This window comes from Nyctereutes procyonoides, unplaced genomic scaffold, assembly GCF_905146905.1.
Source record: "Nyctereutes procyonoides isolate TBG_1078 unplaced genomic scaffold, NYPRO_anot_genome, whole genome shotgun sequence".
Lineage (NCBI taxonomy): Eukaryota > Metazoa > Chordata > Mammalia > Carnivora > Canidae > Nyctereutes > Nyctereutes procyonoides.
This window is the reverse complement of record NW_026575046.1, coordinates 34,288,845-34,316,047: the sequence shown is the minus strand read 5'-3', so window position 1 is coordinate 34,316,047 and position 27,203 is coordinate 34,288,845. Positions and strand designations below refer to the sequence as shown.

Genomic DNA, 27,203 nt, shown 5'->3' with positions numbered 1-27,203 from the left:
CAACTCTGGTTGGAGTAAGCTACCATGTTGGAAATGAAACTGGATATCCCCAAAATGCAAAGATTCATTCCATAGTCCTAAATGTAAGAGCTAGAGCCATAGAATTTATAGAAGAAAGCTCAGAAGAATATCTTCGTGATTTTAAGTCAGGCAAAGATTCCATAGATAGGACACAAAATCATGAACCATAAAATGAAATTTCATAAAATGAAAATGTAAATAAATGGACACTTCCTCAAAATTAAAAACTGCCCTTCAGAAGGTATCACAAAGTAAAAGAAAAGTCAAGTGACAAACTGAAAGAACCTTCTGAGAATATAAAATAAGAATGAAATACACTGGAGAACAACTGGGTGGTTTCTTAAAAAAAAAAATAAGTATACACCTATCCCATGACTCATCAATTCTACTCCTTGATATTTACTCTAAGAAATTAAATTTTATATTCACAAATGTTTATAAGAGCTTAAGTCTTTAATATTCCCAGCATGGAATTGGCCCAGATATCCACCAAAAAAAAAAAGAACAAAAACAGGATGTATTCATTCAATGATACTGGTGAGAAATAATAGTGAACCATCTACTAATACACACAAAAACATGGCATTTCCCCCAAACCACCATGCTGAATGAAAGAACAAAGAGACAATATCATGGATGGCTATTTATAGGAAGTATTCAAAGATAAAGATCACTGCTGCCTCAGAAACATGACGAGGAAAACATTAGGATTGAGGGAACTTTCAGGTGAGGGAAATGTTCCATGTCTTGACTTTGTCTGTAGTTACAGGAACGTATATGTTTGTCAAAATTCAAACTATACACTTACAATCTGTTACCTCAGGAAAATTAATTTTTAAAAAAGGAATGAGGATATTGAGTTATTTTATTATAGATGAAATTTCCTTTGCTGTTTCAGAGTGTAGTCATCTCACATAAGGATTAAAATTTACAATGACCCATATTTGAGGCAAAAATTACCTATAGTCAAAATGACCCTTGAAATTTCAGTAGAAAAGTGTCTAGTATTTCACAATAGATATATCACAAAGCTCTTCCTCTGGGGAAGAAATCAAATTGAACACAATATGAAATATTTACCTTATGTATTTTTAATATATTATTATGGTGAGCATCTTCATATAGTCAAGTTGCATTTAATACAGTGAGATGGTCACCTTATGAAAAGCATGAAAGAACTAAAATGAGCAAATATGTGTTCCATCTCACCATCAGCCTACAACATGCGCTCATGGAGTAGAAGAACAGATACTTAAACTATTTTTCTCAATATTCTTATCAATCATATATAATTGAATTGAACTAAGTTAAATGTACATACTGTACAATAGTCTTTTACATGCAGGTCTTAACACAAGGTTTCTACCCAGGAGTAAAATGGTGACCTGGATGGACATTCTGTGGGTGTGACAGAGCTGTAACACTGACTGACCTTCCCCAAAGATGGACAGGCAAGAAGCTAATCTCAGCCTTGGAATGCCTTGGAAAGGTACAAGCAAAGCCCTTTACTAGGACACCCACACAACTCAACACCTAAGCTCTTCATCTTCCCTTAGGAAGTTCACTCATTATCTTCAGAAAAGACCCTTCTGGTTTATTTTGCCTAGGGGTAAAATTATTTCTAAGCTCCATTAATGAGAAGCAATGGAGAAGAGATGGATCATCATTCACACCAAAGGCAGAATTTTTAATTAATCCTTTCTCTTTTCCTTCTTTCCTCCTTTATGCCCACACTTTGTCATATTTCTCAATTTTAGATCATTTATTGAGTGGTTTCCTCTGATGTCTTTACTGAGCTATGTTCTATGTTTCATAAAATGGCATCTCCTTTATATATCTTCCAAAGATATTTTGAAGTTTTATCTATTGTTTATACCTTCTCCCATCCTTTTTACCAGTTGGGGTTTAACCAAAAACTATATAGAGGGAAGTAGAAACATTTGCTTGAGTTCAATCCCACAGCTTCAAGTAAAATCTCATCTATCAGTGCCATGAACATCATTAAATGCCAAAGATTATTTCTGGTTGTTTTCTATGTTTATAATCTCTCCTACAGGTCACATACCTGCTTATATGGAAACTTGGCCTGTCTTCTTATTTTGTGTGTGTACTGTATCTCCTAAAAGGGAGTGAGAATAAAGCCAGAGACTAATTAAAACTATGGTGAGAATGCTTTCTATGTCATTACAGGAGGAATTCTTAACTTTTAATCCATGGATGCAGTTAAGTGGATCAAATACATCCTGAAATTGTTTATGTACCAAGGATGTTTATATGTGGTCACTGTTTTGGGAGAAGAAACTCTGTGGTTTCATTATAGACATAGATAGAAGGTAATGTGATGGAAGAAAGATGCCAGAAAATTAGTGGCCACAATAAATAGATTATATTTCTGTTTCTGGGGAAATGAGTTTTTTTAACTTTTTTTATGGTTATAAATCAATTTTTCATCAGACTTTCCTATATCCTTTGTTAGACCAACAATAATGACATCAAAACATTATTTGCAGGAAAGACGTCACCTGTCAGAAAACACAATCAAGAGGTCTATGCCACTAAATCTAGCCTTCAGGAGTCTAAAATATTTTGAAAATCCTCTGTTAAAAAAGTAGGTTTTTTCAAAAACCTAAATAATCTCCAAGGACATTAACATTGATTTATATCAAATTCAAACTGTAGACATAGCTCTTCAGACATTCCATTTGTAGTAAAATGTTGCACAAATGATTCTTGGCTTCTCCAGCTAATGGATCAAATTGATAACATGTTAAAACTTTCCCAAAATCCTAATACAAGACCCATAATCAAAAAAAAAAAAACATAATCTCTCAAGGAAGGAGTTACACTTTGGATACAGGAAAGGCAAAGGGTACCTAAATGTACTCACTATGTAAGAAACCAAGTCCTGACTTTGGAAAGAATAACTGCAGGTTCTGGAAAGGAAATCTTCCAGTCCAGAAAATGGCACATAGGCTTTGCTTTCTATGCTACAATCAGTTATATTCTGGAGTGATGTATTAGGAAGATTCTAGGGCTCCTAAGCTGGGATTGATGAATGATGTTTGCACAGGACACAGGAGTGGGGGGGGGTAGAACATGCCAGATAGGCGTCAGCTCTGTAGTCAGGGTGAGGACTTAATAAAAGCTATAAAGCACTGTGTTATTTAAGAGAGACAGATAAGAAGAGTGGATAGTGGAGCTAGAAAGAAAATAAGAATAGAAGACCTTGAAGGGTCCCTGGGTGGCTCAGACAGTTAAGTGTCTGACTCTTCATTTTGGCTCAAGTCATGATTTCAGGGTCATGAGATGGAGCCCTGTGTTGGGATCCATGCCCAGCAGGTGGATTGGCACATGCCCATCTTCATGCTCTTCATGCTTGAGATTCTCTCTCTCCCTCTGCCCCCTCAAACCCCCACATGCACACCCTAAAAAAATAAAGAAAACCTCTGAAATAGATGATAAAGATGGAAAAATCAGGAGCAGATAGAAACCAAAAACAAAAATAGAAAGCAGCCAAAAATAAAATTTAGAAATCTAAAAAAAATCCAATAAATCAGGAGAAACTGACATTATTTTTAAAATGAATCCATTCTACAGTATATTTAAGCACCCTCTGTTCCAATGTTTATGGAGTACCGACTATTTTCCAGGAAAAGTTGAGAATTAGAAGGAGAGTGATTTCTAAATACAAGTATAATGACCTCTCTTTATCCTAATAGTTACAATGAAGGTTTAGGGGAAAAAAAAAAAAAAGTCATGAAGCCAAAGGGAAGAAGTGACTCATGGCTCAGGGGAGTCCCAGAAGGCTTCCAGTGAATTGGATCTTAAAATGTGAATTTTTTCATTTTTTTTGTTTGTTTTTTTTTTGTTTTGTTTCGTTTTTTGTTTTTTGTTTTTGTTTTTTTTTTTGGTGGGGGAGTAGAGATGAGAGCACTATGGGCAAAGGGACCAGCAGGTATAAAGGAGTAATGGTTTAAAAGGACATAGTATATTTCTCAAAAAATGGAGAAGTTCACTTCAGTGGGTGCAAAGGCTGAGGGGTACAGGGTGGGAGGACAGGAGACAAAGCTGAATGAAATGGGAAGATTATATATTGGACATAAAGGTCTTTGGACAGCTCTTCAAAGGTGACTTTCTAAGTGTTTTCATAATTATTCCCATCTGTTCCTCAGAACAAAAAAATGGGATGAGTATCCATCAACTCTGCAACTCGAGCTAAAGATGAAGACTATCCTGGTGTGAACATTTAAAAAAATTGTCATGAAGAAGAAATGGCAAAGTAGGGGTGAGTTTAGCAGCAAAAGGGAAGTATAAGCAAGTTAGTCTGTGAATTTGCAGTTCATAGTGGGTTTTTTTTTTTTTTTTGCAGTTCATATTTTTTTAACCTAGGCTATATTTGAATAGTTATAAAAACAACATATCCAGTTGCAGGAAAAATTAAAATGGGCATTTTGTTATTGTCATCATCATTGTTTGTGGGAGTGGTGAGGTTGTGTATTTGTTTTAACCTGGCAAATAAGACCTCAATCTGTACAAGTTTTTGAACACAGCAACAACTCAAATTTTGTTAGTTTCAAAGGCCTTGGGTAAAATTCAGCCCAAGTAAACAAACAGACTGCAAAATATCATGCTCAAGGGGAAAAATACACATCTTTTCTTCAGAAACTGTCAAAAGGAGACTATTCCTAAAATGGTAGTTCTTTGAATTAAAAACAAAACATACAGGCAAAAAGGTACTACCACATTGGGAAGCAGAATCAAAGAACATTGAAGTAGGCTTCCTGTAGTCAGGATGCTTCAGGGCAGGATAAAACATTCGGTGAATGGAGTTGGGCTCGTTACCTGCATTTTAAGAGCCTAACCCAAAGATCAGAGAGTTTCTTCTTTGACCAGGGTGGTTTTCAGAAAGTCACTTACTAACTCTATTCCTCAATTTCCCCATGTATAAAATGGGATAGCCTCATAAGAGCCGCTATTTGAGGTAGAAAGGGGGGGAAAAAAAAAAGGATCTCTAGAATAAAAGAAAAAAATTAGACCATACCTCAAAAAAGACTTTCTGAATGGTGTTCTAACATCCCATGGTATACAATGAGTACGAAATCTCAACAAGCAGAGTACCCATTCACCATGGTGACATAAGATTCTGAACTTACCTCCTGCCATGAATACACAGTCTATAGCTACATATAGAACAATTTCTTCTTAAAATACCCAAAGGCTGGTGGTGTGATGACCACACATCAGGCTAGTGAAAAGAAACTGCATTAAAGCCAGTAAGAGAGGCTGGGATGCTGTCTCACCATAAACCCTATATCTGGCAGTGTGACCCACAATGAGGAGGGCACTCAAAACCCAGAACTTTGCCCCGAGCAGCAAAGGATTCAAACCACGTTGTGAACAGCAACCTTTAAGACATGTACTTGAGAAACAAGCCCCTCAAAATGTCTCATTTTGAAATCCAACAAGACTCACATCCAAAGACTCTTCAGCTATTAGCATCTGAGAAACATCTCTTGAGCTCAGAGTCATCTGCCCCAGGGCCCGACTCAGAGGCAACTGATAGCACCCAGACTTCAAGTGAAGGAAGTTCACCTGCTTACACTAAACCCTTGGCTTGAGGGGAAGCATCTAATCTAACACACACATCTGGGAGTCTGCTGGGACACTCTGTAGACTGGGACTGGCAGGTGTCCATCTTCATGCTCTCCCTTTGCTATACTGAGCACCTGGAAGGATACCTTTATATGCATCTGGTACCCCAATTTTGGCAGCTGCTGTTCAGGGAAGAAATCACCCAGCACTGGATGCCAGGGGAGCTTGTGTTCCTGGTCACATGAGACTATAATTGCCATTTCCCAGAAAGGAGCTTATACCTGTCTGGTACCTCAATTTTTGTGACTGCTGCCAGGGGAACCACTCTATAAGGCCTGGCTTGTGGCCAGTAGGGCTTCTGCTTTTAGGTCCCATTGGACTATAACCCAAAGAGAAAGAGCTCATGAACAGATACCAGCCCAGATTCAGCAGCCTGGTCTTTCTGGGGAGGCCCACTGTTACTCATCATGCCTACAGCCTGAGGGGCAGGCTTCTAATTAAACATACAACAAGGGGCTCACTGGAACTCTTCCCCAGACTTCAGAGGGTGAGCAGAATCTCATGCTCATCCCGTTGGGTTCTAGGACATATCTATGGAAGAGGAGATTTACGTGCATCTGGTGCCTGTTTTTTATAGCTAGCACCCAGGAGACTTCCTTTGATTACATGGTTTTCCAGTGGCCAGGGGAATTTTCCTCCCTGGGTCTCACAGGACTGTGGCAATTGGCAAGATGGTTCTTGGCAGGCTACCACTCTGAGGGCACTGCATAGACAGTAGGCTAAGGCATGACCCTTAGTCTTTCTAGAAAGAAGCCCACTTTGCTTGTTCTGGAGCCTCAGGCTGAGAGAGAGGCTTCAAGTTTGGCACAATGGAGTGGCCCACAGAGCTGGTCTTATAGGCTGTGATACCATCTTGATGCTTTCTGGTCTTGTTCCAGCTCACCAGTATCTTCCAGGAGGGAGCTTATGTACTAGGTCAGAGCCCAATTTTTGCAATTGCCACCCAATAGACATCTTGACATAGATGCTGGTGATGATTTTTCAAACCTTGCAACAAGAACAAACACAATGAAATAAAAAGCAAGTGGGATTCCTTCAAGTTTAAAAGTTTCTGCACAGCAAAAGAAATCATCCACACAATAACACAGCAACAGACTGGGAGAAAAAGTCAGTGCAGATCATCACTTAACTGATATGGGGCTAATATTCAAAATATATTTTTTAAAAACTCCAACTCAATAACAGCAGCAACACAATCTGATTTTAAAAATGGGCAGAAGACCTGAATACACATTCTTCCAAAGAAGACATCTGGATGGCCAACAGGGCCTGAATACATCCTCAACATCACTAATCATCAGGGAAATGCAAATCAAAGCCACAATGAGAAGTCACCTTACACCTGTTAGAATGTCTAGAACCAAAAAGACAAGAAATAATAGGTGTTGATGAAGATATGAACACTCATGCAATGTTGGTGGGAAAGTAAGTTGGTGCAAACTCTATGGAAAACAGTATGGAGGTTGCTGAAAAAATTCAAGATAAAACTATCATATGATCCAGCAATTCTACCTCTGAGTTTATTTAAAGAAAACAAAAATGTCAATTTGAATAGACATATCCACTCTCATGTTCTCTGCAGCATTATTTACAATAGTCAAAATCAGGAAACAGCCTAAGTGGCTGTCAATGGATGAACAGATAAAAAGGCTGAGGTATATAAGCTCAATGGAACATCACTCAGCCATATAAAAGAATGATATCTTGTCACTGCAACAACATAGATAGAGACTGAGGGCATTATACTAAGTGAAAATAATTGAGACCGAGAAAGACAAACACTGTGTAGTCTCACTTAAAAAATTTAAAAGAAAAACAAAACAAAACAAAAAAAAGCTCATGGAGAACAGAACGATTATTGTAAGAGGTGGGCAGTGGGAGGTGGGAGAAAAGGGTGAACTGTTTTTAGTGTAAATAAACTGAACAAAAAAAATTTAACAATTTATACAAAAATAAAATTCAATAAGAAGTTTTGTGCAGAATTTCTATCATTTCTTTAGCCCAATCTGTTTGGATTCTCATGTTCCATGTTTGAATTGATCCTTACAGGCAGGTGTCAAACATGCCCAGAGTATACAGCTGTAGTACCATTAATTACTAATTTATTTGGAATTATGTGAAACTTGACTATTTGTTGAAATCTAGGATAATCTCAGGCTTGTGTGATCTAAACTCCCATTTTCCATAGGAGGCAACTGAGAACCAAAAGAGTGGGTAGGAGAGTCATACAGACACCAAGAAGCAACCCCTAGGCTCATGATTGTGGTTGGCATATATTGCTTAAATGAAGAAACAAAGCCATCTGTAGAAAGCAACACTGTGGATTCCCCAGCAAGATTCTCTGCTTTTCACAAGGAAGCAGTTCTGCTGATGCTTTCACGACCAGCACTAAGATTTTTATTATCAGAGATGAAATGTTGATACATGATGAATTTCAGGGGAAATCCAGTGAGGGCTGAAGAAAACCATGAGAAGGGCCATCATATGACGGTCCCACACTGAGTGGTAAAGATCAGAAACAATGACAAAACAACTATCCTCAAAGGCAGTTTTAAATTTTTCTTTCATAATATCTTTTGGAGGCATGTAGAGATTTTCTACTTACAAAGCAGGTTGGTAATAAACTGATTAATTTGTACTTTATAGGGAAAACACTGTTTGCTTGCACTGATCTGTAATAGCTCTGGATTTTAAGTTTACCATGGAAATTGAGACTGTAAAAAGCACAGCTAAAATAAAGACAGATGCCCAAGTGTCATGAAAAATAATATGACAGTATCACAAATCAGGGAAGTACACAAAGGCATTCAGCTCCTCTGTGTTCCCAAGATAATTAACCTCGCTGATATCCATTAACCATGTTAAGTAGTTTCCCACTCCCTTTCAATCACCCTGGACAGATAAACCGTAACATGCAACTTTAATGACAGTTCTCCCTCAATAGAATTTCCTGCATATTATTTAAACTCTTTTTCCTTTTGGCAACAGGCTCAACTTTTTCCAGTGTTTCTAAATTTTCATAATGGAACAGACACAGTAGTTAGAGAATTGTAGTATTTTGCTTTTGGCTTTAGTGAACACACTGAATATGCACACGTGGATATGCACGCTGACTCAGAAAGGCCACATGAAATGGACCCAGGACAAGAATTCTTTTGCTCAGGAGTGGCATTGCTCAGGTGAACTCTAAACCAAAACCAGCAGCTTCACATTTATCCAGGAGTTAAAAGGAACCAGCACATATCAGCACCTTACAAGCAGAATTTAATTTAATCTTTCCTGTAATTCTATCAAGTGTGCATGAGAATCATCCCCGTCCTACAAGCAAAGATGTCGAGGCTGGGAGTTCAGTTGATTTGGAATGAAAAATGGAGCCAGGGACACTTTATGCTGAAGGTATAACATGATGGTTAAGATGTGTTTTGGAGACAAAAGGACCTACCCTTGAATTCAGTTTCTGGAACCTAGCAATGGGACTTAGAGCTAGTTACCATTTCTCAGTACCTACTTCCACATCTGTCAATTAGGAAAAGTCACACCCACCCTAAGATGGCTTCAAGGATTAAATGAGTTGATACATATTAAAAATAGAACTTTTTTTTTTAAGTAGCACTTTTTGACAAAGCACTCGATAAATGGGAGTTTTAAAAATTATTTTACGTATTTTTATATACATCATTTACATACAATAAGATGCTTAGTGAACTTGCCATTTAATCAGTTTTGACAAGTGTTGGTCAAGTTACAGAACATTTCTGTTACTCCAGAAATTTCCTTCTTGTGCCTTCCCCAGGTAATCATGTCACACCAGCACCAGCACTGACCTATTTCTACCATCATAGAGGAACTTTGACTACTCTATGATTTCATATAAATCATACAATAAATATTTTTCTTATCTAATTTTGATCATTCTATTTTTTTGATCATTCTATTTTTAAGATTCATTCACGTTACTATGTTTCTCTGTAGAATGTTTCTCTTTATTGTTACAAAGCAATATTTAATTTTGCCAAATATAGCAGAGTTCCTCCATTTTCCTGTTTGTCGACATCTGAGTAACTTTTAGGAAGAAGAAGGGGGGGGAGGAGGAGGAGAAGAAGGCAAAAGAGAAGGAGAAGGAGAAAAAGAAGAAGAGAAAGAAGAAAGAAAAAGGAAGAGCTCCTACAAACACATGTGGACAAAGGTTCTCCAGCCTCACGGATCAATACCTATGACCAGAATTGCTGGCTCTTAGGTAAGGCAGTTGTGTCACTCTCTAAGGAACTGCCAGATCATTCATCAAAGTGCCCAGAACATTCTACATCTCTACTAGTTTCCTGTGAGTTCCAGTTGTTTGCATCCTTAGAGATTTTGGGTGTTGGCCCTACTTTGCATTTTAGCCACGCTGATAGGCGTGTACAGGCATCTTGTGTGTTTTCAATTAGCATCCCCTGAAGGCAGGCTAAACACCATGCTTCTGTCCATCAGCCCTTCCCTGTGGTATGAAGTGCCTCTTCACCTATAGGTTGGATATAGGAGTTATAAATATTCTTTCCCCATCTGTGGGGCATCTCTTTATCTTAGTGGTGGGTTTGGTTTTGTTTTTTGTTTTTTTTTTTTTTTTTGGTGAATAATAGGTATTTTTAATTTTCATGAAGTTCAGGGTATTTTTCCCCTCTTATGGCTTGTGCTTGTGTGTCCTTTATAAAAAGCCTTTGCTTTCTAAAGTGACAAAGGTCTTCTCATTTTTCTTCTACTACCTTTGTTGCTTTAGCTTTCGTGTCTCAGTGTGCAATTTCACTCACATTGATTTGTATGTATAGGATGAGGTAGGGGTTTAGAGTCTTTCTTTTTCAAGTAAATATCCAGTTGTTCCAACACTCTTTACTGAAGTAGCGTTTTTATGCCACTGAATTGATGTGGTGCTCTTGCTTGAAAGCTAGCAGACTCTACATGTGTGTGTCTAATGCAGAGTTCCATTCTGTTTCATCGATCCATTTATTTATAAAGGCAGCTATTCTAACACTACTTTTTATTATTATTTTTGTACTTTTCATTATTTCAGAGGCCATGGTTCAAACCTCAATAACTTTGCTTTGGCATTTGAAAAAGTTTTCATTTTCCTGTTCACTGATATATGTGTGTGTGTGTGTGTGTGTGTGTGTGTGTGTGTCTGTGTGTGTATACATATATATATGTAAATACACGTGTGTGTTTATGTACACATATACACCTGAACTTAGGCATATTCATTTTTTTTAGAGTGTCCAAGATTTTAGACCTAAGGTTTCCTAAAATCTCTCTTCTTTTCCAGGTACCAGGATTAGCAGTGGCTTTTAAATTTCAGCAACACAGAGGAATTATCTTGAGAGCTTGTTTAAACAGATTCCTTGGACTTCACCTCAAGAGGTTCTGATTCAGTAAGTCTGGGGAAAGGCCTGAGAATTTGCATGCCTCATGAGCTCAGGTAATGCTGATGCTGTGGGCTTCTGGACTATACTTTGAGCAGCATCGGTTCAAAAAAAGTAAATGGCTTTTCTCATGTTCATACGGAGGCTTGATTTGCCTTTTCTAAAGTCTGCAAACATAGCCACTAATTTATACTGTCTTCACTTGAAAGGACACCTGAAAAATCTGCTGAATGCACTGGAGCATAGAAGCCAGGCAACATTAGGGTAGATTGATGTACCAACATTGCCTCATTTCCTCCTTCCTTCCTGGAAATGGAGTTTTGGTCTGTGAACAGGGGCATGCACATCACCTGTGTATACTACAGCGGAATCTATCCCTGGGATGAACGTGCCCTGCTTCTTCTCCCTATAGCCTCTGCCAACAATCAGGGAAAAAGCTTTATTGTCCCCTTAAGGTTGATTGGTCTCTAAACCAGGAACATTTTTATGACTGAGTCCTTTAAAACTTCCTCTGCTGAATTTATGTTTTAAGTAGTTAGCATCTAGGTGAATATTCCTGACAGAACATAGGCATTCTGAATTAAAGATCAACACGCTCAAAGCAAAGCACTCAGTCATCAAAATCCCAGTCGCAACCCCTAAGCTTTTCTTGATTTTTATGACAAGCACAGAACAGCTTTTTAGCTTTCTTTTTCAACAGATCAAGAACATGTGGGCAGAGGGACTGCACCACGACCATGTGTCTCTTAAGCAGAATGTTGAGATTTGTGTGACGACTCAAGAAAGGGGCACTATTTTTTTCCTGATTGTTAAATCACCTATTTAGCCTCTGAAACCATGTTAGTGGGAAATGAATTCATAAGTAATATTTAGACAAACTGCTTTAAAGCTGCCCTTTGGAAAGGAGATAAATTATTTCCCTCTTTGAGAAAAATTAAAAATTCACTGAATAGAGGGAAGAGAGGGGTTTCAAATGCCACCCTCACATGTCACCAATCCCATAGCACTCTTTTCAGAGGTACTGTGAGTAGTGTGAACATCAGAGCTCAATCATTTCTGCATGGGCCTTGGAGGATTTTACAAAAAACTAGAAAGTAGATGTGCTTCCTCCTGAAAGGAAGGGCTTTTCATAATCAACGAAAAGTATATACCACATTTCTTTCAACACTGAGAAAGTCAGAGATAAAATGAAAACGGGCCTGAGGTGACAATGTATTTCATTTCTATCAGCTCTGGACCTCTCCCTTGCACTACTGATGACACACGGGAGGCCTCTGTGCCTGAGAAGGGAGACAGCCAGTACCTTAGCTACAATTGTTCTCCCAATTTCCAGAGCTTTGGGGTGATGAGGGTCTTCTTTTTTTCTTTGAAGGAAATTAAAAGGACAGCAAATGAGCTATAGATGGAACCCATAGGAGATGTTCTAGAATTTCTCTTAAATTTGTCATGTGGTTCTATGCTGTTAAACCACATTTCCTCAGGGCTGGTAACCAGCGGTGTATGCAGGACTACTATTCTGTACAGGAAGTAAGTCTAGAGATGTCAACTCTAATATTGTTGAGACTGAGTCTGCTCCCTGACCCTTCTTTGCTACAGAGTCTCAGAAAACCTTTTTACTTATATCTCCTTTGGTTCCCAGAACAGAAATCCCTATTCCAGATGGCTGGCATTAGTAGTATTTGTAACTTTTGCCCTCAAGCTTACATCACAATGCCTGAGCCACAATAAACGTGCCATTCTATAGGATTCTCTCTGCCCTCCTTCCATCTGTCCCTCTCTCTCCACCTAGAGAGTGTGAAAGAGATTACACAACACTCAGTGAATTTTATATATACCCACATATAATACATATGCATTATACATATGCATGTATGTGTACACACACACACACACACACACACACACAGTGGATTCTCACTGAAACCAGAAAAAAACAAATGGAACCTCCTTACCCAAACTCAGTCTCCCCCAACATGGGTATATATCCAAAAGAAATATCAAGATAGACCCTTCCTAAGACCTTACGAAATAATACAAAGCTTTGGCACAGAGAAAGTGAGAATTAACCGCATATTTCATAGTGCCACTTCTTTACTCATCTCTGTACCTGAAAGTCCCATCACATAGGCACCAACTTCCATTTCACTTTTCTTTCTATCAGAAATACCTGAAAAAGCCTCCCCCCATGCCTTGTCTTACTCCCCTTAGGTCACTTCCATTATTATTGAGATAATGCGGACTTCAGTTTCTCTTACTGTACAGCTTTATTTATCCCACCACATCCCAAAAGTTGGTAGCAAAAATGTTAAGATCATTGCTTAAAAGAGGAAGGGAGAAAGGAAAGAGAAACAGGGCATGAAGAAGATAAATGGCTGTGAAAATGATTAAGCATCTTTAAATGCATTTGTCTTAAGAAAAAAAAGATTATACATATCTATATACATTACATATATATATCATCTCTCAAAATCAAATGTCCATACCTTAGCAGTCCTAATCTTCTTGAATCTTCAACACCAATTTCAGGGCAACATTGAGGTTGAGATAATCTCCTCAAGCCACCACCAAGGGGATAGTTTTCTTAACCTCCACACGGGTTCCAGCACTGCCTTCTGAGGACAGAGGTTTCTTCCACGTCTAGAAAAATCACAAGAGAAAGAAGGTATTCACAAATAAAAACTAAACCAAAACTTGGATGGGGATATGAAATTTCAGGCCATTTGGCTTGGAGGAACTAAACAGAAGACACACTACACTCTGATTGGCATAAATACAAATAATAGCTGTATGGATTCAGTCTTCATTAGACTCAGGCCATCATACAAAAGCAGAAAAAGTCACTACATCCAGGCTGGCAAATGTTTTAGGACAGGACTAGTCAAATTTGCTCATTTAACTTTCAGGGAAACTTAAGATCAGAGAGGAAAAAAGATTTTTCCATGATAATTCATGACCTGTGGCCTAATTCCACTAGTGAATAAACACAAACGACATGACTAACACTGTAGTCTATGTTAGAACGAGACAGGGGACCATGCATCACTTCCTTACCTTGAGATCATTCCCTCACTTGGCTTTCAAGATACCAAACTTGCCAATCATTACTGGCTGCTCCCTCTTGGCTACCTCTCTGAGATCCTATCTCAAAATGTTCAAAGTGAGAGTATCCTGGGACTCAGTCCTGAGCCTATTCATTCTCTCTGGGCACTCACTCATCAGGGGGCATCTCCCAGCTCCATGGCTTGAGAAACTATACACTGACAACTCTGAGATTGTATCCAGGCCCAGATACTTCACTGAACTCCAGACTCCCATATCAACTGACTATCCAACAAATCTGCTTGGAATTCTAATAGCCATGTCAGGACATGCCCGAAGTGAAGTCCTGATTCTATCACTAACAAACACCCTCTGAATAAAAAAAAGGAAGGCTCACACTCTTCCTAATTTATTCTTTTCTGATGGCAATTTTATTCACCCCTCTGGTCAGGTGCAAACCCTGCCAGTCAACCTTTACTCTTCTCTCTCATATATACCCCATGCCTTCTTCAAAATTCAGTGACTTTCTCACCAGAATGAATACAAAAGCTGACCACTTTTACCTGCTCCTTCACTAACACTCTGGTTCAAGGCATCATTATAGATCTATACGGCTACACAGCAGGCATGCTCAAACCATGGCTGTCACTCTCAACTTGTCCCCTGAGTAAGAGAGTGACACTCGACTGCTCAATACCTTCCACCTCACTCAGGATCAAAGTCAAAGTCATTACAGCGGCCAAAAAAGGCACCACATGACATAGCTGTGTTACCATTCTCTTTATCCCCTACCTTCTCTCTCATGAGCCCTGCTGGCCTCCCATCAATTCCTCTATCTCTACCTGAGCTTTGGGACTTACTATTCCCTTCACCTGGAAGGCTGTTTTCCCCCTCACTACTTTCTATCTTTCTTCCACTGTGACCTTGTCACAATTACTTGAAATAGTAAACACTGACTACATCTCCACATTCCCCCTTCTCTGTTTCCAACCAAGACTTGCTCATATACTATATGGTATACCTGTTTATCTACCTTTCCCCAGTAAAACAGAAGCTTCATGCAGGCAAGGAATTTTATCTCTGGTGTCCTGCTGTACTTCCAGCACGGTCACTCACCACCTAGCACCAATGTGGAGCTCAATATGTCTCTCTGAACCAATGGACAAACAGGAAGTTTATGTAAAAACTTCTCAAGGGCACTCAGATGATAAGTGGCTGAGCCAGGCTTAATGCAAAAGCATCTGTCTCCAGCATTCCTGACTGAAACAAAAATGGTATGAAAACCTTTTAGTGTTGGTAGAAGGAATAGGTTCTGTACAGTTTGGCATGTGACACAGAAGATGTATATTATTATTTGAAAAGCCAAAAATGATTTCTAGAAACTCCTAAAGAGAAAATATTGCATAGAGTGGGATGGATCTGCTTACATCCTTATGTTGCAAACTCCCTATTAATGCTCACCTTGTCTTTCTTAGTTTTCACTGCTCTTTGTTCGACACTTCAGACACTTCATTCTTGTCCCTCTCTCAAATCTCAGTCCCTGCCTCAACTGAGTGAACAGGAGGAAAGAGATCCAAGATTAGATAAAGAGACAGGTTTAGGGAAGAGATATGAAGCAGTAATCACAGGACCACTGATCTAATTGGGCCACCAACAGACCAGGTGCCTTCAGAGAGATCTCTTTACCTTCCTGAGAGCCTACTGCTCGCTGGGCTAAAATGCATGTCCTCCAAAGAGTTCCCAGCTAGAGAGAGAGAGAGAGAGAGAGAATGAGTGAGTGAGTGAGTGAGATTACTCAGAATGATGGAGACTTTTGCCAATTACAAGGTAAAAGTAGTCTTAAGACTGGTTAGGAAGTAGGGAACAATGTTTAAGAACTAGGCTTCAGGACAGTCCTAATATTATTCACATCCTGGTTCCATCACTATGAACTGACCAAGACACTCCACCTATCACATTTTACTGTCAGAGTGAGAAGTTAGAAACACCTGTCTCTTTCAAGGGTTTATGAAAATCAAACAAGGTAACAGAGGTAAATCACTTGTTACTGTGCATGGCCTAAGTACTCAATAGATATTTGTTCCTCTTAATTCTCATTTTTTATTGTTGCAGGCTGACACTCTGCATGAAATTTCATGATTTTATCTACCTGTCTGCAGAGTCTGAATCTTTTCTACCGTTCTGCATATATAATCGCTTTCATGGTCCTTAATGTCTTTCTCAGGAAATCATTACCTCAACTGCCCTCACATTCTAAGGGCAGATGGCAGAGCTTTGTAACATGAGAAACTCAAATTCCTTGGTTCATTTCTTGTCCTCTCACTGATGACCAGCAATTTGAGATGATCTTGGCCCCAGTATTATAGCAGGCTGACAATCAGAAACCCACAATCCACAATTATTCCTGCATTCCAAAGCCAAGAAACACAACTTTGAAAGCAAACAATACTATCATTCAGCACAATGATATATGGAGTTATTAAAGAAATTTTGCTGACTGCTTTGAGAATTCAAGTCCCAGTCTATCCAGATGCATCTTTCTTTCTTTACTCCTTAACTGATATTAAGAAACTGTCTATGTTCTGGTAGCAACAACAGAAAAATATGTCACCTACTTTTCAGGTTTAGCTACACCACACCTAATAAAAAGTTAAGATGCTTTAGGGAAAAATCACTTCTACTCCATGGTAGGCCACTGAGGGACTTGCTCAAAAATGCATTTACCATCAAATGTTTTTCGAGTACATAAAATTTACTATGCACTCTGTTAAGGGTAGGGACTACTAATGACTTTATCCCTACCCTCTCGAAGCTTTTATTCCAGTGGTTTTTCATTGTCTTTCATAATTTCCTAACTTCTGCCCTGATACAGGAAGACATAAACCCCTAGGAAGCTGTTGAGTCACTCAAATAGTGACATAGAGTGTGCTGTTATAAATAGCCTGATTTCTGCTTGGTATAGGGAGAGAACTCTGTAATCCCTGGTTTTCTCAAGAGACAATCCAATTTCCTCAGTTTGTTCCCAGGCCCCCATCCAACACATACCTTTCTCTTCATTGATCCTGGTTTATTTCCCTCCTTCAGCAAAGAAATGAAAAGTAGTCACTAAATCCACAAGTACACATCTATCCATTAACAAAATGCTATGTGGATGGGATGGTATAGAAGGCACTGGGCTCAGATAACACAGCTGCAGAAATCAGCTCTTTTGAAATCTTTGGAAACATGATGAGATTAATGCTGTTCTGTGGCAAAATAAACGAAGAAAGGATATTTGAGGAATATTGTCAAAGGGAATAATGTCAAGAAAGAACATGTGTCTTCCATCACCAGCGTCTGCATGGTTACAGTTCTAATCATAGAGGTGGGTGTAATCTTTGCCTGTTGGGCAGCCTTGAATGCTTCAGGGAATATGTCATTTTTCAAAAGGTATCAATTAACGGTTGGTTTGATGGCAGAGTGTGAACCACACCTCTCTAATGATTGGGCTGTGTTAACAATAATTCCTGTCAGTATAGAACACACACAGGCACTGATCTGCAAAGGGCACACTCCCCACAGAGGGCAGGATGAGGGAGAGTAAGAGAAGGACTTAAAGATCCTGGAAACTCTAAAATGGATCTTGATTAAGATCTCTGGATGGTGCATGCTAGGGGGAAGGGATGAACTGTGAATTGAAATCTATCAAACTAGGCTGGTTTTTACGAGAAAGTGGAGTACTGCCATAGGACTTAACTTTCCAGGAGAAGCACTGTGATGATACATAAACCATGTATGTGTCCAAGGCTGTGCCTCACAGACCTCCACACAGCATCTGTATTGTCAGCAATGCTTCACTGCATGTTCATTTCCTCCATTTGCATATGAGGAAGTCATTAAGTAATTTGTGTGAAATCACACAATGAGAAAGTGACAGGATTTAAACTCAAGGTTTTGAGCTTATTGCTGTTACCCAAATATGCTGAAAAATCACAAAGGATTCTTTCCTAGATTTTCTGATTCAACTGAGTTCTGACACCTGGAAATGCTGCAGTTTTAACTCCAAAAGAAGAATTTGGTCAGTCTCCTAAGAATGTAACTGTGAAAATGGGCCCAGCCCCACCTCTGTCAAGGAGAGTGAAAGCAGAGGGCAGGTTTCTTCCAAAGCCACAGAGGAGGTCATATTACACCTCCACTATTGGAATAGTTGCTTCCTGAGCAGCAGATTCAGGGAACCGAATCACCACTGGTAGTGGGACTCAGTTTGTAAAATATTACATTTCCTACCAGCTGATATTATGAAACAATGTTGGGTCCATAAAACATAGAATACTTTGAAGATCTGGGTGCTCATCTATAACTGCAATCACTACCTTTGGGCTAAATCTGCAAGCCTTCTATTTATTCCTAATCTGGACACCAAATAAACTACTAGGGAACAAAAGAAAATTTGTGTCACTGGATTTTAAGGATTACAGAAAACATCTAATGACTTTTAGATACCTGATCTCTTGCCAATTCATTAGCACTTTATTTCCTTACCTAGTTAGCCTTTTAAGCTGAACTGAGAAATCAAAAGGACTCTAGAAGAAATGTCACTGAACATTGTAATGAAACTTCAAAGAGTTTGCTAGCATCTGGACTAATTGTTGAATTTGCTAGTTAACAAATGATTTATCTCAAAGTTCATCAAGTGGGTCAGACACTGAGAGACTATAGGGAGAAAGAGAGCAGTGGTTCACAAGATGTGCTTTTAAAATTTAACAATCGGGATCCCTGGGTGGCACAGCTGTTTGGCGCCTGCCTTTGGCCCAGGGCGCGATCCTGGAGACCCGGGATCGAATCCCACATTGGGCTCCCGGTGCATGGAGCCTGCTTCTCCCTCTGCCTGTGTCTCTGCCTCTCTCTCTCTCTGTGACTATCATAAATAAATAAAAAATAAAATAAAATAAAATAAAACTTAACAATCATAGAAGGATGGATGCCCACTCGCACTCCTTTCCATATGCACCTACCCACCATTCCTCCCAGTCTGACATTTGCTATTTTCAACATCCTTACATACAGATACGCCTTTGCTTTAGGAAATTGATCACTGTCATCAGAGAGGCAGTCCTTGTTCCCAGCCTAATAGCAAATACATGCACAACATACACACACACACGATTCCCTAAATATATCTGCCCTTTGAATGATTTGGCTATCCGGCCAAATTCTCCAACTTCCACACATGCCCATGGGCCATCGGATCTGGTAGATAGCTACGGAATTCATAGTGGTAGCATTCTATCTCACATGGCCTCAAATCCAGTCAGTGAGCTTTCTGTGCCACCTCAAACAGACAATGTTAAGTTTACCACACCTCCCTTATATGTTAGCTGGAGATACAGCTGGAGAACATACTCCATGAACCAGTGATTAAATTATCAGGGGCATTTTAAGTGGCAGCTTGCCATATATCTCTAGACACTAACCCCACAAAGAATATATCAGAGAGGGATCCCTGGGTGGCTCAGCAGTTTAGCACCTGCCTTTGGCCCAAGGAGTGATCCTGGAGTCCTGGGATCGAGTCCCACATTGGGCTCTCTGCATGGAGCCTGTTTCTCCCTCTGCCTGTGTCTCTGTCTGTCTCTCTCTCTCTCACTCACTCTCTCATTAACAAATAAAATCTAATATATATATATATATATATATATATATATATATATATATATATAATCTCAGAGACCATCACTTCATCCCTGGGACTTGGTGTTCTTGGTGACATATTTAAGCTAGATTCACAATATCATGCCACTATGAGCATCAAAGGATGCTCAGCAAAAACACATCATTCTGGGTGTTGGTCAACATGGACACCATTTTGCCTTGATACTATCAACTGCAAAGGTCATACAGGCTGAAAGTATTAGACCCCTGCCTGAGGTTGATTCCCAGCTCAGCTGCCCACTCTCTGTGTCTTTGGGCATGATTTTCCACCTCTCAGTGCTTCATCTGCAAGACAGAAGGTATAATACATATTTCAAAGAGTTCTTTTTGAGGAGTAATTTTAATACAATGATGTTATATTTGAGTTAATATAATGTATTTACGTTAAAACTCATAGTGGTATGAATTTTCTATTAAATGAGCATAACAACACCTCAGTGGCTCTTAACAAGGAATTTAGGAGGTGAAAAATAGTAATATGTGCAATAGTATGGGTTTTGCCTACTAGACCAAGTTGCTGAGAACATCAAATCTATGTCATGTTTCTTTTTTGGAGGCACAGAGTAAGCACAGAGCATAAGCACAGAGTAAGCACAGAGTAAGCACATTGCATAATGTCTGTGTGTGGACATAAAATAATCATATATGTTTGATTTCCTTCACCGATTGATCTCCAAAGCAAGCTACACTATTCCTTTGCTAATTCTGTGGTGCAAAGAGGGAAGGGCAGTCTAGGGAAGGACTGAGGAGCTGGAAAAAAACAAATCAACTAAGGATGAGGGGGGCAGTATTACTGTCCAACTCCCAAGCCATTAATAAAAATGTAATAGATCATCAGGGTTTTTGGTAAGTAACAAAAGTCTCAATAGCTCTTAGTTATTGAGCTTGTGTGTACCAGCACTCTACTGAGCCTACATTTGCTCAAGAAATGCCCCTAATAACCTACTGGAGAAGTGCTATGAGGATTTGCATCTTACATACAGCGAGGAGAAGGCACAGAGTATTCAAGAGCCTCATATACAACACTCTCCTAGGTGGATTAGAACCCAGAAGAGGGGGTCCAGGCTCTGGACTTCTAATCACTGCTATGGTCTTTCCTGCTGAGTCATGAACTCACTCTTGTCTGTGATAAAAACTGCAAATGTTTTCCTTGTTTATTGTCTCACACTGCTTATGTGAATTTTTGAGGGGTGATGTTTTCATTTTGTAAGATAAAAGAGTTAATATTCCTAAAGACAGGAAAGAATATCCTAAAAAAGAAAAATACTAATAAATGCCTAGAAAAATACTCAGGGATATCAACAGGAAGCTTACAGAAAAAGAATTGCAAACAGCCTTTGAACTCAGCGACACTCGTGTTAAGAAATCCAAATTATACATGAGAAAATTAGAGCAGCAATGATGCTAAAACTGGAAAGAATTAAAATACCACAAGTATATTTAAATCAATGAGTTTACAATGAGACCAAGAAGAAGAAGAAAAAATTCTCACTGGTCACCTTTGGAAGGTGCTAGAGAACCAAATCATTATTTTGAAAATAGTAAATAAATGGAAACCAACCTTCTCTCCTGTTTTTCCTTAGGACCTATAATCAAATACTGAAGAAAGGAAGTTTCCATTTGTAGAAGTCTCTTACCAAAAACTGAAAACAACATAATAAATTTGGAATTCCACCAATGTTTAACTCCTAATGAAATAATGCACCTAGGTAATAATTATCCATGACTACGAACATCATCAGAGAAAGATTTGGAGGCACAATAGCTTCACCTAGGAAGCAGTCTAGCCAAACCATGCAACCTGAATGAAAGCAGCCAGCTTACAGAAAATGCAGGGATAGGAATTTGCTTACACAACACAGGATACAATCAGCAACATCCAGGCTGTGGAACTGTCTGCAGGATAAAGAACCGGATCATCTTCAACAAATAAATCACAGGGAGAATAATGAAGAGGGATGGGAACCTACAGATTAGAGAGACTTAAGAAACACACAGTCACTCCTCATGGATGAAAGGGATTTAGATGTTGATACACAAACAAGATGAAAGAAACAATTATGAGCAGTAATCTCAAAAAAGACTAGATATTTGCCAGTACAAAATAATTATTAATATATTTGGTATAATAATGACATTATTTTATTTACAAAAAGGATGTCACCTTTTAGAGATGAATACTGCAGTATTTAAAGAAGAGATGTTACGGGTAGGAATTTACTCTAGTGGGGCCTGAGTGATGCATACAACCAGACTGGTAATGAACTGGTAAGTCTTACAGCTGATTTATGCATTACCCTGTTCCCTTTACTTTAAAAATATTTTTAAAATTTTTTTAAAGATTTAATTTATTTATTCGAGATTGAGAGAGAGAGAGAGAGGCAGAGACACAGGCAGAGGGAGAAGCAGGCTCCATTCCATGCAGGGAGCCTGACATGGGACTCGATCCCAGGTCTCCAGAACCATACTCTGGGCTGAAGGCAGCACTAAACCACTGAGCTACCTGGGCTGCCCTAAATTTTCCATAATAAAGTAAACTGGTTGCCAGATTTTTTAAAAAGCACATAGAGCAAATGTTTAACAAAGAAAGAAGATGATAAAATGGTAATAGTTGTCTCTAGGTGGTAAAATTATGTAGGATTTTGACCTCTTTAGGACCCATTATTTTTTGCTCTTCATGAGCAAGTGACACTCTTACAGATAGAAATGGGAAATTTGTTTTAAAAACACTTTTTTTCCTATATTAAGCTTTAACCATTAGTGTTTTATTACTTAAACATTTGGGAAGCAAATATGTAAGATCTTAGGATTTACCAACCTGGATGGTGGACACAAAACCATTCATTTTATCATTGCCCTTAATTTAAAAAATGTATGTATAATAAAATATTATAAAAACTGAAAATAAATGGGACTGTCCTATTCTCTCTGTTAGGTCATATTGATTGCTTTCTCCAAAGTGACATCTAGAGGTAAAGAGTGTCCCAAAATTACTTTACTTTAACCATAAATCTAGGAAGGATTTTTGCAACCATTTTCGGGGAACTGCGTAAGAGATGCTAGGAATCTGCCCTCCAGGGAAGACCACAGAACAGCTCACTAGGAGACTGTTGATCTATGTATTTTTAATTATTTTTTTATTTTTAAAGGAGTTAAGATATGACCTATAATTCATGACTTTGAAGGGATTTTACTGTAATAATGTCAAAGATTTAGTACCAACTTCCAATGATTCAATTAAAAATATTTCAAAGAAAAGAACTGGACAGGGTCACAGGAGCCAGACAGTCGAACTGTACTATTTTGCAGATGAGGAAAGTGGCTTGTTCAAAGTCACGAAATGATCGGGGTCAAATGAGTGACAAGAATCCAGCTTTCTAATGCTCGATTCCCATCTTTCAGAACTATGCCACCCTAAACAGCATCTTCCCAAATACCTCTATAATCTGGCACAACTACACACCTGCATTATATATATTATCAAAAAAACAATAAGAACATATAGGACACAGATGGAGTCATGGTTTACATGGGGGTTCCTGAGAGGAGTACAAGGGGTTTATTTTTATATAGGTTATTACAGAAGTTTTGGGTTGATAGCAAACTGGAGCAGAAAGTACAGGGAGTTCTCACATGCTTCCTGTCCCTAAGCATGCACGGCCACTTCCATCATCAACATCCTGAACCACTGCTATATCTGCTACAATCAATGAACCATTACAATGATCCATCATCATCACTGAAGGTCAACAGCTTACTTTAGGGTTTCCTCTTGGTTTTACACATTCTATGGGTTTTGACCAATGTTTATTGGCAGGTCTTCACTGAAACAGTATTATACAGAATAGTTTCAGTGCCCTAAAAATCCTCTGCACTCTATCTGTTCCTGCCTCCATTCCCTCTAATCTCTGACAATTACTAATCTTTTGAAATATTTCTATAGTTTTGCCTTTTCCAGAAGGTCGTATAGTTTGAATCTCCTAGTATGTAGCCTTTTTCAGATTGCTTTCTTTCATTTAGCAATACACTTTTAAGTTTCTCCAGGTCTTTCAGTGGTTTGAAAACTCCTCTCTTTCAGCACTGCATAATATTCCACTGTCTGGATGGGCCTCAGTTTCCTTACCCATTCACCTACTGAAATACCTTGGTTGCTTCCAAGTTTTGAAAATTATGAATAAATCTCTTCTAAACATTCATGAGTAGGTTTCTGTACGGACATAAGTTTTCAACTCCTTTGGGTAAATATCAAGGAGCACAATCACTAGATCATCAAATAAGAGGATGTTTAGTTTTCTAAGAAACTGCTAAAGTGTCTTCAAAGTGGCTTCAAAGAGGGGTTGCAAGGTAAAAATCAGTAAAGTGAAAATCACATAAAACCAACATCATTCTTCAAAATATCTTAGGAAGGCAGTATGTTAACTGGCAGATTTCAGAAGACACTAAGCTCTAAATTCTGTGAGGGTGAGTAATCTTTCAGTAGTTCACCATATCTTTGGTAGCATTTCTAGTACCTAGCATGGTGCTACATAATAAATGCTCATTTCTTCGTTAAATGAACAGACCCAGAGGGGAAAATCTTTTTTTTTTTTTTCCCATTTTGTAGCACATATTTCTTTGGTTGAACAATAAACAAAAGGAAGACTTGGCTTAGGGGCCCTGTAGTTTGAAAAGTAAGTAGTATTAAGGCACACCAAATCCTTACCGTATAGGGGCATCAAACACTGAGTAAGACACCGAAGAAAGCAGAATTCAGCTTCTCTTACTCGGGAGCATGTGGTTATTGCATAGACGAAACCCTCTGTGCTATGGAAATGGTTCTCTGTTATGTGCCATGCACATACAGTTGAATTTGCATAAATTAAATGCACATAAGCTGAGACTCCACTATAATTGCAAAACCATTGCATTGGAAATAAGCTTTCACTGAAATCACATTAGAAACCAGAAAGATTAGATTTAAAAACATATTTAGCTCCATCAAGAGGTAGATTATGGAATGTTTATAAAACAACACAGATATACATTGTAGGCCAGCAAAGAGCCTGGCTAGGGAAAGGAATAGCCTTGTCACCTCAACAAGGAGAAGAACAGCTGTCATCTAACTTCAAAACAAGGACTATGGAGTCCCTCAAACCTTTGAACCAAATTCTTGTTCTGCAAAGCAATCCATCTGAAGCAATCCATCTACTCATCTGGCCTCAGTGTTCCATGCTGTGAAAGGAGAAAAGATTATAGGACAGGTCTAGTACCCTGCTTTGATTTTCAAAACACATACATAATCATAATAACAATTCCTTAAACCTAGGTATGAAGTACTGGGAAATACAGGTTTGCTGATCCTAAACCTTCCAGAATCATCTGTTTTCCCACCATAACACAAGCTAAGTTACAACTCAAGATTTATTAAGAACTCACAGAGTTGTATGAATTACATAATGGTGCCTCAGATAGCTGGCTATTATTTTTCCCTCACTTCTTACTAGGCAAATGTGAAGTTAAATTAGTCACTTATCATAAAGTTCTCTGAAAACATTAAAGTTGAAAGAAATGCCAGATAATTGTTCTTAACCATCTGGCACCAAGGGATGCTCATGGATTTACACGAACCATTTGGCTGAAGTCCAAAAACGTCTATCTTAATTTTATATCTCACTCAAAGTTCTAAGTTGAGAAATTTCTAAGAGGAGAAGAAGGTTTATTTTTGTTTAAACGGGTCAATCCTTAAACTTGTTCACAATTACACAGGAATGCATAAAAATAATTTTACCTCTAGCCTCTGGTTTTAACAAATAAACTTAAGGCAATGTCACACACTCTACCTGTCAATACACACATGTATGTACATGCACACAGACTACACATTGTAATGGTAAGCTGGGGTTGCTTTTCTAAACCATTTCACAGGAAGAGCCACACATCATCTTGCTAAGAAGCCAGCACAGCTGCCACTAAGCAGCTCTACTGTAATACCTCTCACAGTGGCCCCTCCAGCCACTCTGGGCCACTCTCTTCTCCTAGATGGAGCCCCTAAAAGCACAACTCCACTTATCTGGAATATTTCTACAACCTTTTCACTGGTCTTTAATCAACCCATCTTGGGCTGCTCTAACTCTTTTTTCAATAAGGTTTTAAAAATAAGCCATTTCTACTCCTCAGCCTAAACTTTCCAAAGGTTTCTCACTGATTCTAGAATAAGATCTCAAATCCTTGATGCAGTTTAGAAGATCTGAGATCTGGCCCATTTCACTGGTCTCACTGTGTGTTCTACACCTCCACCTCCTAACGTGCACCAGCCATACTGGCCACACTTCTGTTTGTGTGAAGCATCAACTATTCTCCTTCTGAGCTTCAGTCTTGAGTACACTGGAAATAGAAAGGCTGATCTTTCCTCCACACAATCTCAAAAAAGATATCAAAATAGACTTGGACTCTCTCCCCTCCCAGCACCATTCATGAGGAAGGTTGGTTCACCAGCCCAAGGAAGTTCCATATGTCCCATGGATCTCAAAGTAATGACCTTCCTTCAGTAGTGGAAGTATGTCCTGTTTCCTGGAACTGTATTTTCTAATAAGTTTTTCTCATTGACATATTATCTTTCTTATTCTTCCTTCCCCACACAAATCTCAGACATTTCATTACACATTTATCGTTCCTGTGTGTATCAACTGGCAACCTGCATGCTAAACTCACTTCTCAAGCACAAATGGAATCAATTGAGCTACTCTCCTGGAACAGTGAGAAGAAAATTACTTATCTTTCAATGATTTTATGACAAGCTCCAGCTTCTGAAAATTACTGGATATTACTCTAAAAATAAAACATTACATATAATTGCCCCTTAGAATGGAACAAATCATTATATTAATTTGAAAAGTTATTTTGGAGATGGGGAAAGAGTACTTATTTGAAAGATAAAATTGACAATGTACATGAAGAAGCTCAATTGGAGAGGAAATAGGAGAAATGGCTCCATGCTTTCTCAAAGGCATTGCATTAATGCTTCTCACCAACCCAATGCTGTAGTCTTCCACGGAGGGAATTAACATGAAGTATGCTGAAAGGAGAGGAGAGAAAGAACATTATGGGTGAGTGAAAAAGATATAAGTCCTATTCATAGCTATTGACTCCGTTTTTCTTCCTAACTTGATAGGGAGATTCTGTTATCATCCCCACTAAACAGGAGAGGAAAACAAGCAACTTGCCCAAAGTAGTAATGCTGGGATTTGTATTTAGATGGCTTAAATCCAGGGGCACCTGGTGGCTTAGTTGGTTAAGTGTCTGTCTTTGGCTTAGGTCATGATCCCTGGGTCCTGGATGGAGTCCCTCATCAGGCTCCCTGTTTTACTGGGGGCCTACTTCTCCTTCTCCTTCTGCCTGCTGCTCCCCCTGCTTGTGCTCTCTGTCAAATAA

At 38.8% G+C, this 27,203-nt stretch overlaps 1 protein-coding gene across 1 annotated transcript in view; it reads right to left on the bottom strand.

Annotated features, from left to right (window-relative positions):
* The window catches only part of SGCD (sarcoglycan delta), a 909,403-nt gene that overhangs the window by 536,506 nt on the left and 345,694 nt on the right, over positions 1 to 27,203 (bottom strand). The window contains exon 2 of the mRNA XM_055325395.1: positions 13,550 to 13,703. The gene's annotated coding sequence lies outside the window, so the exon portion shown is untranslated. The remainder of the gene's footprint in view (positions 1 to 13,549; positions 13,704 to 27,203) is intronic.